Source organism: Anoplopoma fimbria, chromosome 8 (assembly GCF_027596085.1).
Source record: "Anoplopoma fimbria isolate UVic2021 breed Golden Eagle Sablefish chromosome 8, Afim_UVic_2022, whole genome shotgun sequence".
Classification (NCBI taxonomy): Eukaryota; Metazoa; Chordata; class Actinopteri; order Perciformes; family Anoplopomatidae; genus Anoplopoma; species Anoplopoma fimbria.
The window spans coordinates 11,254,395-11,273,348 of record NC_072456.1 but is presented as its reverse complement, the minus strand read 5'-3'; positions in this window follow the sequence as shown (position 1 = coordinate 11,273,348).

The window sequence follows — 18,954 nt, the reverse complement described above, 5'->3', positions numbered from 1 at the left end:
TTATTGATTCATCTATATTGTACTTTTAGCATCTTTCTGGCTCCTTATATTTCTTTTCAACCAAAACAAATTTAAAACAAGTTTTATTTCTGATATACTTATAGTTTCACTAAATGTTGGATGAAAATAGAGATGATTTCAAATTCCCTCTATTGACAGCATCATCATCATCATCATCATGATCTCCAGCTCCAGCTCCACAGCCTGCTGTAATGGATGCCGGCTAAAGGAGGATGAGCAGGGGCCGAATGAATAGTGAGTGGTATTCATCAGACCAGGGGGAAGCGGCAGCCAAGATCCAATTATATATATTCATTAAGTGATAATGATATCATGGTCTTTTAACTGAGAAGAAAAGGGAGCGTAATTGAATAATAACAGTTGTACAATCCCAGAGGATTGGACCCCCCCCCCCCACCACCAACCCTCCCCACATTCCCACCACCACCACCACACAGACACACACCCCGACATGGTGACCCCCGAGGGGTGGGGAGCAGGAGGGAGGGCAGGGAGGCTGAGGAGCGAGGATTGATGGAATTCTATTACTCCCTGATAGATTTATTATGAAGGCCTGAGTGGACTCTCTGCTCTACTTTGTCACTCACACTAATCAGCGAAGGGGAGGGAGGGAGGGTAACTTATGCCCCCCTTTTGTGTGTCCCCACCCTAAACCCCCACCCCTCTTTCCTCTGTCCTGCCCTCCTGCCCGTCACCAAAGACAAGGTTAGCAGGCGTCTGACAGGCAGACGTGGCGGGTGGCCATTTTGGATCCTCGTGAGCCGAGAGATCGCTGTGGCAAATGGGCCAGCTGAGCTCCCCTGACCTCCAGGGTGAGCCCTTCATTTGTTTATTAATGGAGGGCCATGTGCAACACCATAAGGGCGGCGTGTCATGCAGAGATCAACAGCCTTCGCAGGGCGACCCATCCTGAGCGCTCGCTACCTCCCAGCAACCCCCAACAACAAGAGGACCAAAACAATTTGTAAACACTTAGCATGGTGATGAGGCCCTGGCTCACGACCCCCCTTCAGTTTAGACTTGTGTGTGAGATGACAGGAGGCAGGTGGAGGGATGATGGTGCATGGTCATTGTTGTTCCGTGTGTTTACTTGCTCTTAGGTAACCAAGTTAGTGTTAGTGTTCTGTAGGAGCCTGAATTCTTAAAGGAAAAATGCAATATATTTCAGCTTTGGTCTTATTCTAATAATTGTGGATTATTTCCTGTCTTCAATTTGGGTTGGACTCAGAGACAAGCAAATTGTTTATGTCAAATGTTTCAGAATGCCTTCACCTATGAGAATAAAACCATTTATGTGCAGGATATAGTTTTCCTAAAGGGAGTGAGGCAGCATGAAGAAGGATTTGTTCAAAGTTATTTAAATCAGGGTGCATCAACAAACACTAACTCACTTCTAGAAATCTAAATAAATTAAAGCTGAACAAGTTACCATGTTCAAAATACAGACACATTCCAACTGCAAGGACAAACTATGTGCTCTCTGACTAAATAGTCTTTCCTTTAACTGTGCTGTGAATACAATCTTTGAGAGAAAAACAATAAATCCTTCAGCTTCTTATAGTCTGACACTAAAACACCCAGGCCGGTTTTAATGTCGGCAGTTGCTACTATTAGTGCATGTAAACGCAATGTCTGATTTCCTGAGTAACCCCGTTCCTTCTGTGCATGTAAATGTACTGACTGGCTCCCACAAAATGCCTCTCAAGTCAAGTCAATTTTACATTTGTATCTATTGTTTTATTGTCAATTTTGCAGCCACTCCCCTGTGGAAATCAATGTATCCACTTAAAGAATTATTTGAGTAGGTGGAACCAGTAACTCAAGACATGTTTCAAGTATAATTTCCAGGAAAGCACATTAGAGGGAATATAACAGTTTCTTGCATTATCTGTGCATGTGTATGTGCACATATGAATGTCTGATTGACGTGCACATGTGTGCTATTAGTGCTTTGTGGAGAGATAATCGAGAGAGACCATTATTCTGTGTGGGTTTGATCCCTGGATCAGTGGAGAAAGACTGATAGAAAATCACTGTCATCATTGCACTTCTGTTTACTCTCCACTTGTCTTACACCGCTCACTTCAACACCGAATTATAAACCAGTCCAGCAGCAGCCTATGTTTGTATTCCCAGGGGCATCATGTCTGAACTACTAAGAAGTCCTTCAGACCTGAGAGAGGGTCAGTGTGTGTGTGTGTGTGTGTGTGTGTGTGTGTGTGTGTGTGTGTGTGTGTGTGTGTGTGTGTGTGTGTGTGTGTGTGTGTGTGTGTGTGTGTCAACAGGGTGGAAGTGAAGCAAAGGGATGTTCAAGGCTCAATTGCTGTTTCCTATGTGTGTATACATTGACAAACAGTGTGCATGTCTCATGTATATGAAAGTGTACTGGACATATGTCTGTACCTTTCTGACAAAGACTCCCTTTACAGCATGTCTCCTGTCCAGACATTGTTTACATATCATTTTAGGTAATTTCATACTCTGCATCTCTGAGACACACACTGAAATTCTGTTTCACTCTTCTGCACCAACACTCTGTTTATAAGTTTTATAGGACATCTGTTATTTGCTGTGGTTAAAACTATTGGGTTTAAAATGAGATGATCTGCGATTAGTGCTCTCTGAAGATTCAACACATTTGAATGCTCCCTTAAATTATTTCATTTTATATCATTAGAAAAATTACACCATGTCAGCCTCATATTAGCTTTTCATCTGATACAGATGACACCTACATCTTCATATGTTTTAAAGGGAGCATTCTAAAGTATCGTGAGTCCTTGGGAATCATTTGGGAATTATTTCTAGACAATACAAGTGTCTAATTTATCAATAAATGTATTATATTGTCTTATTTCCCAATTAAATGTTCATACTAAGTGAAAGTTCTAGTGCTAGCTTCCAGGGGGGGAGCAGCGGGTCGTAATGGGTTAACTGATCTAAATGTTTCTGATCATTTGAAAAAACATGGTTTAAAGGTTCTTTATAGGATATTCAGAGCATTGATTAAGCAGCAAACTATTATTTCTATGTAAAAATATAGTGGAGTAATGTCTAACTGAGCGGGGAATGAAGTCGCCCTCCCCCTGTGTGTGTTGTAAACCAAGCTTCTTTATACTTTGATTACGCAGCCGGTTCGGCCATTCAAGCCTTTTAGTGCATCTTAGTGCATGTGAGTGTGCCAAACTGGCTAGCTCTCCCTTAATGTCGCCTCAGCCAATGGCATTGCCGTGGAAGTGTTGCGCCCACCCTCCGGTTCCCACTCAGGTTAACACTGTTAGCTCTGTCAGCACTGTTGTTGTTGATTGCACTGTTAGCGCTTTGAGTACCATTAGCTGCAAACCACCGGCTCAGCCGTGGTCATGTTGAAAGCTATGTGAAGCCAAGATATTTGCCCTGAATTTCGTATTGTGCACCTTCAAGAAATACATGTTCAGGTATGTTTGGAAGTAGTGTGACATCTATATATTTATCACATAGCAAACAGTCTTTTGACATTAACCAAGTGGTTTTAGCTGCTTAACTTCAACAAAACCATATTAACACATTTTTAACCAGGACACTGATGCTGAGCTGGCATCAATAAGCAATAAACGCAATTTTTCTTTCCGGAACAATCAATACATAAACTGCCTAATAGAAAGAGCAAAACTTCCTTTACCCCCAAAATGCATTTTGAATCCATCTTGACCTGAATGTTTCTGTTTGAGCAGCTTTGATTTGTGTGTGTATGTTCCATAACTGGATATTTACGAAGCATTATTATTGTTTACATAGTTGATCCATAGGGCATCTCATCTATCTTTCTTTCTGTTAATGTGGCCACATGTGTGTTGGACCTCCCCTGGTCATGTTTGGGCGACCATATCTTGTTCACGCTTTTAATTTATGTTCTAGTGTTATCTAATTATATCTCCATCACTATTCAAGGGTTCTCAGATAAAATATGATCATTAGAGAATCTCTATTTTTGCTTTGCCTCTGTGTGATGTCAGTGCCAGAAATGTGGTCTCTGTTTGATGTGAATTTTGTAATAAATGATAGGCTTTTCCCAAACTTCTCTCTCCAAATTTCACCACCTTCCTCGGGTGGTCGTACATTGTCTTTCCACTCCGCTGTTTACACCCGTGTGCCTTTGATATAACCGTCTATTTGTTTTCAGAGGCCTCAGCTTTGTATACCATGAGGCAAGATAAATATTTTGGAGCTCCATAAGCATAAATAATTGATTTATGTCACACAGCAAAGCACGACATCCCCACATCACACAGCCTCGGCAGTGCTTTGCTCTGGGCCGGAGTATGACGGAGAAGACAATAATGTTTACCCCGGTGGTATTGCAATTAACAGAAGAAAACAGCTGCATACATGGATTCAAGGCTGTGTTGAATTAAAGAGCGATTGCGAACAAGTACAACTCTGGCTTTTGTTTACGTGCAGCTAGGGAGAGCAGTAAACAGAGCTGGGTGAGGCGGGTGAGTGATACAGCCCCTCTGATGGGAGAACTGCAAATTGATTCACACACATGCCAAGATGGCTCAGAAAGGTCTGTTGCTCTGTCTGTCATATGTCTGACTTGTTGTCTGTCTTTTTACTGTCTCTTCTTCAGTCGTTTCAAATTTCCTCTGTCCTTTCAGCTTCTCTTTGTCTGTCCTGTCTTTCCCTCTCTTTCACTGTCTCTCTCCCTCTCTCACACACACATACTCACACACAGACTAGCACAGAAATTCTCATTACCTCATTAGCAGAGGCAGCTCTCATTTAGCTCTTTAATGACGGTTCTAGATGAATGGGCCTGGTGCTGATCCCAGTGCTGTGACTGGATTAGTGATAATGACTGATCTATGGGAAGTGTGACAGCCTCATCTCAACTCTCCCCAGGTCTCATCCTCTAGCCCAGGGCCAACCAAAGTGATGTCCACAGGCCAAGTCTGGCCCTTCACACGGTTAAGGACTTGATTAGATGACCCCTGTTGGTTCTGTTTCAGAGTATGAAGAGATTAGTCTGTGGTCAGGCTTTTTTCAATCTGCCTTTGTGTATCAAAGGTGTGATTTTCAGAGAAGTTAGTCTTCTCCAGCCATATTTTAATTAGTAGTTTTAGACTGTTAAGTTGCCATTATCTATTAAGTTTAGTATCTAAGATTGCATACCATATGCATGTAGTCGTTATTGATTTTATGGTATTTCCGTTGTATTATTGTCTGTGTATTGTGTTGTTTTGTATACTAACATGTTGAGTATTTTCAAAGCCCCATCTATGGATTCTATATACTTGTCCCTATGAAAATAAACATTACATATTTATGTAATAAATTCATAAAACTACCATATATCCAGATTAAATTCCAGCTGGGGACATTTGTTGCATTGCTATCTAACACCCCAAAAATCTGTGCTTTATTATTTTAACATAAATTAGATTTTTTTGCCACGCGGTGCAAGCACGCTGCTGATATGATCACTATGACGTTCTTCCAGTGATGCTTTGCATTAAAGTGTCCACATGAGCTAAACAATTAAAAAGAGGGCTGCAAACTATACAGTGTTTAGGTAAAACAACTGGCTTACCTCAGAAAATTTCAAAACACTGTAGGCAAGTTGGTTAGAAACCATAAACATGTGGCGTATTTTGTTAGAATGTAAAGAATAAATAATGTCGGCAAAAGGCGGAGCTCCAAATGAAAGAAAAACAAACATTTCAATGAAATCTGCACAACTGTGCTGTTCAATGGTCAAAAATGATATTTCAGCAATAGCTATTTACTTTTTACTGTTGTTGTTAATAATCACCCTTTAATCAATTTTGCATGTGTACATCCTCCCATTTATATCTTCAAATATTTTGTTTGTGTGGCCATTATTATTATTATTATTATTTTATTTTTTTTTAAATTATTATTATTTAGTATAATATGTTTTATTTATTATCTGTTTCTATGTAGTTGAGCTGCTGCAACACCTGAATTTCCCCCATGGGGATCAATAAAGGAATATAATAATAATAAAAAGAGAGAGAGATATATATATACACAAAAAAGTTGAGAAAGTTACAGTGTATAAAGTTTTTGGGACTTTGGGGGAAGTGAAAGAGTTTAACCAGGAAGCTAAAATGTCGAGAGATACCTGTCTTCAGCGATCACACTCCTATTCATCTTGTCTGTCATGCGTATATGGTGGTGCTTCTTGACACATGTAGTTGTTGTATATATGTATAGACACAAATGTATGATTCGATATCACCGGAGTCTTTCTGCATAGCTTATCGTCAGTCCTGCCATCATGCCACATATTCACATATTTAACCCTGAGGCCCCGGCTCCATCCCCTACAGTCAGCCCTCAGCTGATCCATCAGAGCCGCTGGTCGGCCCCCAGCATCTACAGACCCAGGGTCTCCAGTCTAAGACCACAGGGGACTGGGATCTCTGTCTGGAACACCCAGCAAGACCACTGAGACCCACTGAGGGCCAGGCAGGCTGAATTAGTTTGGGCTATTATGGTGCTTGAGGTGTGCACTAAGACCTTATTGAGTCTGAGTGGTTGGCACTGAGCCGGGTAGACTGCTGATAAAGCCCTTACTGTTTGTGTTGTGAATAACTTGAAATAGCAAATACGTCAAAAAAATGTGTCATGAATAAAATAAAATATGTCAAGATATTATAACATGAAGTAAAAAAAACTCAAAATAATAATAGACTGAATACACAGATGCACAGAAAAGTAGAATTTAAAAGACATTAAAGCTGACAGATTTGACAGCTTACAGCAACACATAATATGCACACACATACATATTAGATTAAAAAGAAGATTATCTGAATCAATATTAATACACTCCGATACACTCAATAGTACCGTTTTTCTTACTCAAACAGTTATATGATGGCTATTGTATTTGATATTTTACAAATTACAGTCCCTATCTCAGGGGCCATAAGCATCTTCACTTCATTGCTTTTTTAAGTATAATAAAAATGTATTCAGATTGAATACAAAGGCAATAAGCTGAAAAAAAGAAAATAGTGAAGTTCAGGCATTGATATGACAACTCACAACAACACAAAAACATTGTACATACAGTACATTATATTTCAATAGTAATAGACGATTTGAATGACAACATTATACAATCCTACCTACAAACTATTTTCTAAGCTTACACTGTAGACTATTAAGTACTGAGTCAATACAAGAAAATGGATAGCATCATTGGCATACATTTTTTAAGGAAAACTCCCGAAAACAACTAATTGTTGTTTATATTCAACCGACAACGACCTTCAGTGGCCATGTGAATTATCATTCTTGTCTTTGAGCAGTGATGGCAGAAGTAGTGTGACGTCTTTATAGAGCCTCAACATCCATGTAAGGAGGCGGTTTGGTTGGATGGATGGGTCAAAAGTGTTTGTTGCTCATTTGCACTTTTCCTAACGAGAGTCAATGCTGGTTTCTTTTTACCATGATGACAAATGTTTTGTAAACCTCAACATCAAGTAGTATTCAACCCTAACCATATTTTTTCCATGACCCAAACCAAATCTTAACCATAATGATGAGACAATGGTACTATTAAGACAATTGTCATTTGTTACAGTTTTGGAAGAGAAAATGATTAAAAGGAAAACAAAATGTCATGAAATATCACCGTTATGCATATAAGCAACAATCTTTATTAGTATTTGTAAAACTTTTCAAGTCAGACTTTAAACGTTTTTTTGGTCATCTGCATAAGTAAAGTACAGCCAAACTGTATAAGAGTGTCTCTATCTGTGTGGGGTAAAGTCCAGGAGGGCTAGATAATGTAATACTCTCTCCCCTCCTCCTCCCCCGCACCTTACCCCACGGTGTGTGTGCCCAAGGCAGTGGGCGCCCTGGCTCCTGTGACTAGTGGGTTTGCTCCCTTCAGCAGCACCACTCATCTCCCTCTTTAATGTCATTTAGCTGCGGGGTGGCCAGCGCCTCGCTCGCCCATTAATCCCATTCCAAATGCCATAACATTTCCCAAAAAGCCCCTGCTTCTTAAAGCCGATAATTAGAATGTCTATTTAAAGTTCACCGCTCTCCCTTGCCGTTATCAATTAAAAGACGTTTAAAGGAGATCGGTGGCAATCGTCAACAAATTAAATCTCTTCCTCGCTCTTTGACGTTAAGTCTAGAATGCATAATAGGGGTCACAAAAGGCCCCTGCGAAAAGAGAGCAAAATTTCAAATTTCCTAACGGTTCTGCTGAGTAGAAGGGCTCCCATAATTCACTGTTGCTGACAGTAGGTGAAGGTGCAGTGCGAAGTGAGATTTTTGGAGTGGCTTTGTGTGATATAATTTGATAAAAGTACAGATTGGATGCGGAAAAGAGGCCAAGTGAGGTTCAGATTAACAATATCAAAGCTTGGGCGAAAAAAACAGTAAGGTCAACTAACCAATAATGCAGCAAACAGACAGGACAATCTAGTTTTTAATGATATAAAATATAACACAAATTATAATCAAAAGCCTCACATTCTTCTCCCTGCTCATTATGTTTGTGCTGTGAAAATTAATGTCTTGCTAAATGGCACATGGTAAACAAACATGTGGTGAACTGAGGGTTTCCCTGAAAATAAATACATAAGTGTGTTATATAACCACTTGAATGAGAGTGCTGCTTTAACACATTCATCTGGTCAACACATATCCAGATACATTTTAAATATGTATTTATGTGCATGCAGTTCACAGGCCAGCAAACATACTTCCTTTTAATTTGAACAAAAAAAAAAAATGAAATACCGGTGGCAGAAGAACATGTATTTCTGAGATTTTTTCATTTGAGGGCGTCATCTCATTACTGGCTGACGATGATACATTAGTGTCGCTCGCAGGAAAAGGATCATTTTCCAATGGAAGCCCAAACCTTATTGTTGGGAATGTACCATCTGGATCTCAAAGGGCTTCGCTCCCACATCTATCTTCTCTGGGATAACACAGGAGTCGGCACGGGGAGGCAAGACTGATTGGTGATGAATTATGTATACTTTTAGCAAATTGTGATATTTGTCTGGCAACGTGATGCTACATATGACATACCCAAACCATCAATGTGAGCATGTGGCAAATGAGCATTTTTTTGTGTGCATTTTCTCATTATACACGGATTTGATATGTGAATAAAAATACTCAGTGTTTTTCATATTATCCAAATAATTTAGATTATATTTAAAATCTTGCCCACATTAATTCTGCAAGATATTCTTAGAAAGTTCCTCTTCGTGACGCAGAATGACAGCTCAGGAGCAAAGCTGTAAAAAAATAAAAGTCAACATATAATACAATTTGATGAATAACTTTTTGTTGGCTGTGTGCATGCATGCAAAGCCCATTATGTTTGATGTCGCTCTCAGGGGCACACAGTGTCCCCTTGTTCCTCCTACCTCTGACAGTGACAGGGTGAGCCTGAGGAGGTGTGCCCTCTAATAAAACATTTATATCCGGAGAAACAGCGTGTCCAGCACCAGCCACAACACAGGCTTTGACACCAGGGGCTCTTTTGAAGTTAGCCACCAAGATTTAAAGGCTTGTCTAAGGGGTGCCCATTGTTCAGGACTCTCATCCCTCCACATTCCCTCCCCCTGCATCAAGACGCTCGGTGCCTAAAGTCTCACAGTGGTCTGCAGTCACTTCAAACGGTGCCCCACATGAAAGGGCTCCGTTTGACCCGAAATAAGCAGCAGCTAAATTGGTAGATTGAAGAGTGGGGTAATTTGTATCAACTCAGTAAGTTATTATGCAGCTAAACAGGAAGGTCGTGCCTTTTGTGCCATGGCCTTAGCCCCGGCCCCATAGCAACAAGACATCAATGTAACGTCAGTTCCCCAAAACACCGGCTTGCACTCTCTCAAAATGATGCATATAAACAAGGCCCGATTGTGGCGAGACAATCAGCCCCCGATTGTGGCGCACAGGCGTGCAAAAGGAAGCAAAGTTAGGACAGGAAGTGTGTGTGTTGCAAAAAAAAATGTCAATGCTGGCACGGGATAACTGTCCTGCTTGGTCTGGGAGATAATGTCTGATAATGGTAGGCTAATGAAGCTTGGACTGATTGAATTAAGCCAGGGGTCCGACGGGTCAGAGCCCTGAAGCCTCAGAGTGAGTCACCTTCCCCCCGCATCTCCACACACACCCTCCTGGGAAAGCCAAAGATCGGTGTTTCCCCCCCCCCCGGTCCCAGTTTTTACAGCTCAACCAAAATTCTCATGGCACTAAAATCAATGTTGCCATTGTTGGGGCCAAACGGCACGTCCTGACCATGGCCAATGCAAAGAATTCCAAGTGGCAGGGCCTGCTGGCCTGTTGGGAGCTCCAGATTTGATTATGAGGAGGGCCAACGTTGTTTTTCAAGCCTGTCACATAAAGGGGGTCTTGTTCAACGTCAGGACAATGGGACCTCTAAGTGGCATGTGAAACTGACCCGACTGTGCAATAATTCAAGCCTTTGATTTGACAAATGTTTTTGTGCCTTCCTCCACATCTGCAAATACCTCCACTTCTCTGCATCCACTCTTCTTCTTCTGTCGTTCCTTCTTCCTGTGCCAGATACTGTTCCAGTAAGAACTGAAGGCTTACACAAGATTTACCTCACCCGATGAAAATAGGAGGGGAGAAAATGAAAAGGGCATAATGACTATGGAGAGAAAAAAGAGGAAAAGAACTGGAGGGAAAATGTTGGGCTCGTAGATAAGTTTGGCTGTTTGGCTTTTGTTGTTTGAATTAAAATAAAGGTTTCCTTCTCTGCTGTCACATTGCATTAGCGGCAGCTGCGATGGCTGCTATCAGCCCTGCTCCTGGCCGCGGCTCTGTGTGGAGCGAAGCTGACGGTGTGTGGAAACTAACACAGGCACTGTGCTGTGACCGCGTCACCTGCAATCAGGCCCAGCAGCCAGCCAGATTAATCATGACAGTAGGCAATATTTCCAACATTATTAGAAGAGAAACCTAATATTTTGGGACATCAGGGATCCCGGTGCCGGTGTCCATCAAAGTGAGAGCCTTCATTTAATGCTCCTTGGATGGGTAACCCTGGCACTTAACCCCTTTTAGATATTCCATCTCTTTCCCTCTTCTCCTCCACACACACACACACACACACACCCACCCACATACGCACACACAAACACATATACAGGCTGATGGCTTATGATGAGGCATCCCTCCCAAACAGAGGTGATGCATTTATTCCCAACACAATTTCTCACTGCCATTACGCCATGTTTTCACAAAGCCAAACAAGAAATTGTACACCTATATCTGCCCTGTAACATCAGTCCTATTTGCTGGGGATTTTGCAAAGGGCTGTGGGGGTTAGTGAAAACAAAATGGACCTGCCACACCTGTGTACATGCGTGATTGTGTGTGGAAGCGAGGATTTTCTTGTATTGTGTGTGCACGTGTTTCAGTAACCACTTTGTGTGTTTTATTTTTTTCTACAGGAGTGTGTTATGAGCCTTATATCTGTTTGTGGTGTGTCTGGAGGGTCTTATTGTGCTTATCTGTGCACCCTTAAAAAGCGCTTTGACTTTCTATTTTGTCTGTCTGTGTGTGTTCGTGCCTTGAGTTTGATTTGATGTGATTGTGTCTGGCATGTAGTGTGTGCAGGTGCTGTGAATCGTAGAGATCCTAATCGTGACTCATCCCCGCTCCTCTCCTCTGTTCCCAGGACGTTTCACCCCTCAGAAGGTCTGTCGATAGGACAATGTGTTTGCATATGGATTAACAAATGTTCAGAGACACAAACACACACACACACACACACACACACACACACACACACACACACACACACACACACACACACACACACACACACACACACACACACACACACACACACACACACACACAGGCACCTACGAGTTTAGACACATTCACAATAAGTAAACAACAAAGTTCATGTTTCTGTACATACAATGCTTTATTCATACATGTGTAAATTTACATTTGAAGGTTTTATCAATCATATAGAAATTCCCACATAGAGACTCAACATTGGTGCAAATATATTAAATTATCCGTTGACAAAATAATCTCACCACACGGTCCAATAGTGAGTTTTTGATCATATTATATGATCTTCCTCAGCAGATGGATTTTGTTATGTTTCATGATATTGTAGATGAGGAAATTTCTTCTTTTTTTAATAAGAGCGTCAAGGACTTCCCGCCTATGTTGTTCAGAATATAATGTCATCACAAAGTCCAATGGGGAGCTTTTGTCCAGAACATAATCTCAACATAAGGTCCATTTAGAAGCTGTTCTCAAGATATTGATCATATCACATGAGCTTCACCAGCAGAAGGAGTTTTCTATAGCTTTGTTATATAATATTGTACAATTATTATTACAAAATATAGAATATCTTAGCTTAACATTTGGGGATGAAAATCTTCGTTTTTGTCCAGCTTTGTGAATAAACACTGCCCTGCATATTTGATCCAAAGTAACTTTTTTGTGGTTTCTAAACATTGGACACAAATTGATATCGTCCATTCAGGTTACCTGGCTTCAGAAAAAACCCCAACTAATGCTGCCATGCAGAACAAAGTAATGTCACACATAAAGAGTTATTTTACTTATTTTATTCAATGAAGAAAAAATGCTACTAAATTTCTTAAAAAGTAAAGATACAAATACAAAGTCAGTTTCACAGCAGCTTTACAGTAAGATGTCAATAAAACATACACAGCTGAACAGTGGTGAGCACCTCAACTGCCAGCAATACTCACTCATTGACATCCATTCTTTGACCTACTGTGCTCACAGTCTGTATACATACATTACAGCAAGATGCTGCATCAAAGACCAGATGACATATCAATCATATTGATCCTCAGAATCGGTATTGTTTATTTGCTTGTCAAAGGACTCAATTGGCAATCAATGCACAGTTAGTTTAATTTTGCCCATTGACTGAATGTGTGTGTGTGTTTGTGTGTCTTAGTCCCCCTCATTCTCAGAGCCTTGTTTAGGGGAGGAGAGGAGAGCGAGACAATGTTGTCCTGCTGGCGTGTGCCTCGGCTGTGTTCATCTGGGGGTTTGGGGTGCCTAATACACCATGGCGGTCTCCCATTTGTTTAATTTGTAAGGCTCTGACATCAATTGTTGAGCTTCATTTGCCCCATCGAAACGTCACATGTCACCGCTAATGGGCCAAGCTGTGAGGTGTGTGTCTGCGTGTGTGTGTGTGTAGGGACTATGTGTGTGTGTGCGTGATATGTGTGTGCGTGTGTGCATGTGAGCTGGGGAGGGGGCGGTTTGGAAATGTATTCACTTTCCATCAAGGGCTACTGATTATCCTATGAATTTAATTCAATTATACTTTAAGAGAGAATATATGAGCAGAGATTAGAAGGAGCAAGTACATTGTAGTGAAAATGGCTCTTTTGTGTGTCTATCTTAACATTTAAAGTTGACAGTGTGTGGGCCTAAATTTCAAACTTAAGTTAGTCAGAAGCAATTTGAATTGTGTTAGAAAGTGAGGAGATACTTACGTACAAAAAGATTCAAATTAATAACTTTATTTATTATTTCCCACTTTTGAAATGGGGAAATTAGATGTAAATTAAAAAAAACTATAGATTCATTAACACCGTTTTAAAATTATCAATTTTAATATTTCTTTAAATGATCTATTCTTATGATGCACACGATCAATCTTAGGGAAACCTTTTGTGGTTCGGGATTGTTGTTATAGTTAGAAAGAAGAAAACCGTAATTCTTTGTCTGAGATGGGACACATCACCACACCCTTACTCTCCTTTTGCTAAATAAACCTGCTGTCAATAATGGAATTGTTCTGTCAAATTGGGAGCTTGTTTTTTGTCCATTACGACCGTCGGTCATGAAAAGATTTGAATCACTGCCTCTGACATAGAGATTTTGAAAACTCTAAATCTTGCAAGAATGTGGTTGATTTGGGGCACGAGCCTCTGCAGCTATTGTATAGTTTTCTACAGGGCTGCAGCCACATGGATTTCAAGGGGACTACTTTCTGTGTTTACTTCCTGTTAGACTCTGAGATTATTTCTGTTGCATTGAAACTTTTTGGAAAGCTGTAGGAGTTGTACACTTTGAACCCCAATCAAAATAAATCCTTGCATATGTCCATATTTCCCAAATCTCTACAACAGAGGTGAGAAGTAAAGCGTTGGACTGAAACATGATAATAAAGCTCAGGTTGGCAAATACTAGAATTTACTTTTAATCTGTATAATGAATATTGATTGTGTGCTGCAGATAAATGTTATACGACTGTAATTCCAAGGGATTCTGGGCTATGTTGGACAACAGAGCAGATCATTAAGTCCTGCTGGCTGTCTTGAACGAATTAATTGTGTTTAGGACTCAATGGACCTTCATGAGAACTCACATTTGCACGGATGCTGCATGTGCGTGATAATAACCAGCGGTCTTCTTGCTGTTGGAAACGATGACTTCAGAGAGGTATGCCACTGTGTGAGTCTTCATCTGCTGCTGTGGTCCATTCCTCTCCCCAGGCTGCAGTGACACACACACACACACAGATGCATGCTCTATACCGCCACACATGAGCATATGCATGTCATTAATAACTCCCACACATACATACACACGCTCACGCACAGGCACACACACATATATATCCATTAGTCAGACAGTGAAAAGCAAAGTGCAGCGGCGGACAAACAGAGCGACTGAAAGCCCACGCACCACAGCGATAACCCTGCTGCATGACTCAATTCAGGGAATATGCCCAGTCACATCAAAACATGCTCTTTGTCAGCAGGCCCCCGAAAAACATGTTTGTCATGTTGCCCTCTGAGGGTTATGTGTTCCCCAGCTCGCAGGTCCAAGTATAATTATTCATCATTGGTCAATGGTCACCATTCATCTTCTCTTATGGCGAATTATCGCCCGGAAGTGATCTAAACATGACCGCGGGAACCTATCGCAGAATATTTGAAAGCAAAGCGGGGGAGTCTAGGGGCATAATTCTGTTGTGAAGGGCTAATGCATTCACACCCACACAGATTGACTCACCCTGACAAAAGAGGCTGTGTTGTCTATTCTAGGCAGCTGGGCAGGATGGCGAAACTTGGAATCCTTTGTAGGCCGGAAGAAAAGTCCGTCTTTGTCAGATTTTTACAGAGTATATTTTACCATACGCCTTTGCACGGCTGGTCAGACATTCAACCTTGCAACAAGGCTAGAGAAAGTTTGCATAGATTAGCAGTGTTATTGCAAATGTTGAGCCCACTTTTGTGGTAATCAAGCCCTTTTTTTTGTCTGTTTGGGATTTTTTTTTTTTTTTGAAACACCGAGGCTGTTTATCTTTGTAAACTGCACACAGGCAAACTGTGAATGAATGAGGCCTGTTTGCAATAGTGATGATAAATCAAAGAATTACCCGTTTGCCTCAAGGTAGTTAAAAGAACATTGCAGAAAATAATTTATCCTGTTTACTCTAATGATGTATTATTTTCTCCTGAATAAGATAAAATAGTATCATGTTTTGTGAAGACAGACAGGGGAAGTTTTATCTACACTATTTGGTCACCAACAAATATTACATCCATATGTGGTTGTTTTTCTCATCGTCTTCCGGCTTTCCACCAGATTTTGGAACATAGCTGCAGGGATTTACTTCCATCTAGCCACAAGAACATAAGTGAGGTCCAACACTGAAGCTGGGAGATAAGTTCCGGCTCACAGTGGGCGTTCCAGCTCATTCCAAAGGTGTTGGATGGGATTGAGGTCAGGCCTCTGTGCAGGCTTTGTGCACTGTCATGTTGAAACAGAAGAGGGCTTTCCCCAAAGTTTTGCCACAAAGTTTGAAGCACACTGTTGTCTGAAGATAAAGATTTTACTTCTATCAAACAGAGGTGTTTATAGCCCAAATCATGAAAAACATCCCCAGACCAAAAATACAAAAATTTGACGGGGTTTCCACATACATCTAGACAAAACCTGTATTACAGGAAGCAGTTGCAATCATAGCTCTCCAAACACAGTAAGGTTTATTCATTGCAGCTGTGACATGAGAAGTTTCGGACCTAGGAAGAGGTCAAGGTCGTGGGAGCCAAAAGTGCAGCTCAGTGCACATTTTCAGCTTCCTGTACTGCTGCTCTTAAAACACTGTTCACTGTGTGTAGATACTTACTGCTTGTAGGTCAGAAACTTTCCATTTCCCAGTTGTCTTGAACTAATAGATAGGGAGTACCCTTGCTGCCAATCAAAATGAGCCTCTTGCCCTCGGCTGGGTGGAGATTGTTGCAGTAGCACTGAAGCATCCTGTTTAGTTATTCAATTACCATAAAGGGCCGTTACCTGAAAACAAGTTTATTGAGTTATAAAAAAAAAAAAATCTATTTTGCACAAAGAATGCAGAGATATGTTAAATTTGAAACCCTGCCAAGTCTGTGACCTTTGGATCATTTTGACCGTCAGGTTTTGGACTCTGGTACACAGGAAAGCAGCTAAATGGTTTGAAATGGTTTTTTTTGAGCATACAGGGATGAGAAGAAAGATAGTAGGAAAAGAGAACGAGTGAAATCTCAGACAAATAGAACTGTTAATATGTCTCCACAATAGACAAGTTTTCCCATGATGTTCTTCAGAAATTTTTCTTCAATTCAATTCACTTTATCTAATATTACTCTGAACACCTAACATTTTTCATTGTCTCCACTGTAATTTCTCCAAAGAAAAAGACAGAGCAGAAGAGCAGTGTATGACTTATCTATCTTAACTGTGTGTGTGTGTGTGTGTGTGTGTGTGTGTGTGTGTGTGTGTGTGTGTGTGTGTGTGTGTGTGTGTGTGTGTGTGTGTGTGTGTGTGTGTGTGTGTGTGTGTGTGTCCGTCTGCACTGGTGGATTGCAACAAGTACATTTACTCAAGTACTGTACTTTAATCTAAATCCAAGGTACTTTACTTGAGCATTTCAATTTCAAACAACTTTACATTTCTACTCCAGTACTCATATTTTTTCTGACAGCTTTAGTTACTTTTGAGATTACAATTCATACGCTAATTTGATGATTTTGAACTTGATGATTTTGATGATTTTGAACTGATCCTGCTTCTTTAATTATATTTAGCATTTAAAAAAACCCTCTTGGATCAGCTAGAAAATGCATCGTCGTAAAGAGTACTTTTAGTTTTGATGCTTTAAGTTTACTTGCACTGGAGTATTTTCTATTATGTGTGGTAATGCTACTTTTACTTACGTAAAGGATCTGAGTACTTCTTCCACCACTGTCTGTCTGTGTAAACCACAGGTGTCCATGCACATGTGTGTCACTGTATTCAGTGTATGTGTGTGTGTGTCTCCGTTTTCCTCTGTGTGCACTGTGTTTTGTAAGAAACAAAACACACTACTGGCTGTCACAATGCATTTAGCGCTTCCATTCCACTGTGAAATGTTTAGTTACTCTGTCAAACCTCTCTGGCATAGGGCCCACATTGCAAATTAATGTATAGCTCATATGCACCTTGGTGATTTGTTATCCAAAAGACTGTTTAAATAAGGCATTTAGGCAGCGGTGTTAATCTACCAATAAAGGCTCAGCTGTTTTTAGCAGATGCAACGACTGTTAGGAGTCTCGGCTGGAAGTGCACATTCAGGCACAGCTGAGTCGCATCAGAACCACATAAACACACAGAGAAGGCAAAAAAACGGTTGGAGGTTGTTGCTTTTTCTTTGGCTCTTGAAACATAATAATTCTGAAGACATAGGACTTAATGTGAGTTTGGATTTGAACAAAAACACTGAAGTGTGACAGAAGGTTGTGTGTGGCCTGGTGCTCGTGACAGGAGGAAGAGTTTGTACCAGCTATTTCTCAGCACAGCAGTATGTGTTTCTGAATAACCCACAACATATTTACATTGACTTGATTTTATATTTATTTCTCTGCTATCAGAATGCTTACAGATGAGAAGCATGTGGCTTTTATTAGATGTCCTCAGATACTTCTTCTCTCCGTTTCAGCTGTCTTATTATAAGGTTAGATTATATCATGTATTGTTCTTTGGCACAATGTTTTTGATGAGGTGCAATTGGTTACTGCTCTAGTGGTGTACATTTTGACAGTGTAAGCGGCTGTTGTTGCTGCTTTGAAAAAAACTGCTTTTCATGAATGAAGTTAATAACGTGATAATTGAATGAATGACATAACATGAAGATGTACAGTCAATCTTCCCCAAGTACATTGATGTAATTGTTGACATTATGTAATACCCTGATTAAATCTAATTTAATAAATGAAATACAAAGGCTACAGCAGGGTGTGCACTTTAGGAATTTATTTTAGTTTGGTGCATGATTCGATTACATTCACTTATCGAGGTCAAACTAGGTGAACTGAGCATTTCCATAACTTTCAGTCATCTGAGTATTTGTTTTTAATGTTGGGCATATGAAGGCCAATTACCCCAATAAAACCTGGTCATTCTGGTCCACACTTTAGAATACATCTCTTGTTTTCTCCTGTTTCTTGTGCTATAATGAGTACTGCAATCGGTACCCAAGACTTTGTTCACCCCCTCAGGTCCTTCAGTCGATTAAAATCTTTCACGGCTGTGTTATATCTAGAGAAGAATTGTGCATTCACAGTTTAACTGAAATGGATGTTACAGATTATGATATAACAACAGTTGCTTTTGATGATAGTTATCAATGCAACCTTTTTACACAATAACGTGCTTCTAGCGAATTAGCTTATTTTGAAATCAGCATGCTTAATATGAAACATCACATTGCAGGAATTCCTGCTTTCTTCCTTAAGTGGCTGGCAACAGCAGCTTGTCGCACAATGACTCCTCTACGGTTGAAATTGGCCCACGTAAGGCTGCAAGCATTTTGGGATTGCTGCTTGTTGAAGAGCTGGCACTTAAAGATTTGATTTCACTTTGAACAGACTTATTTCT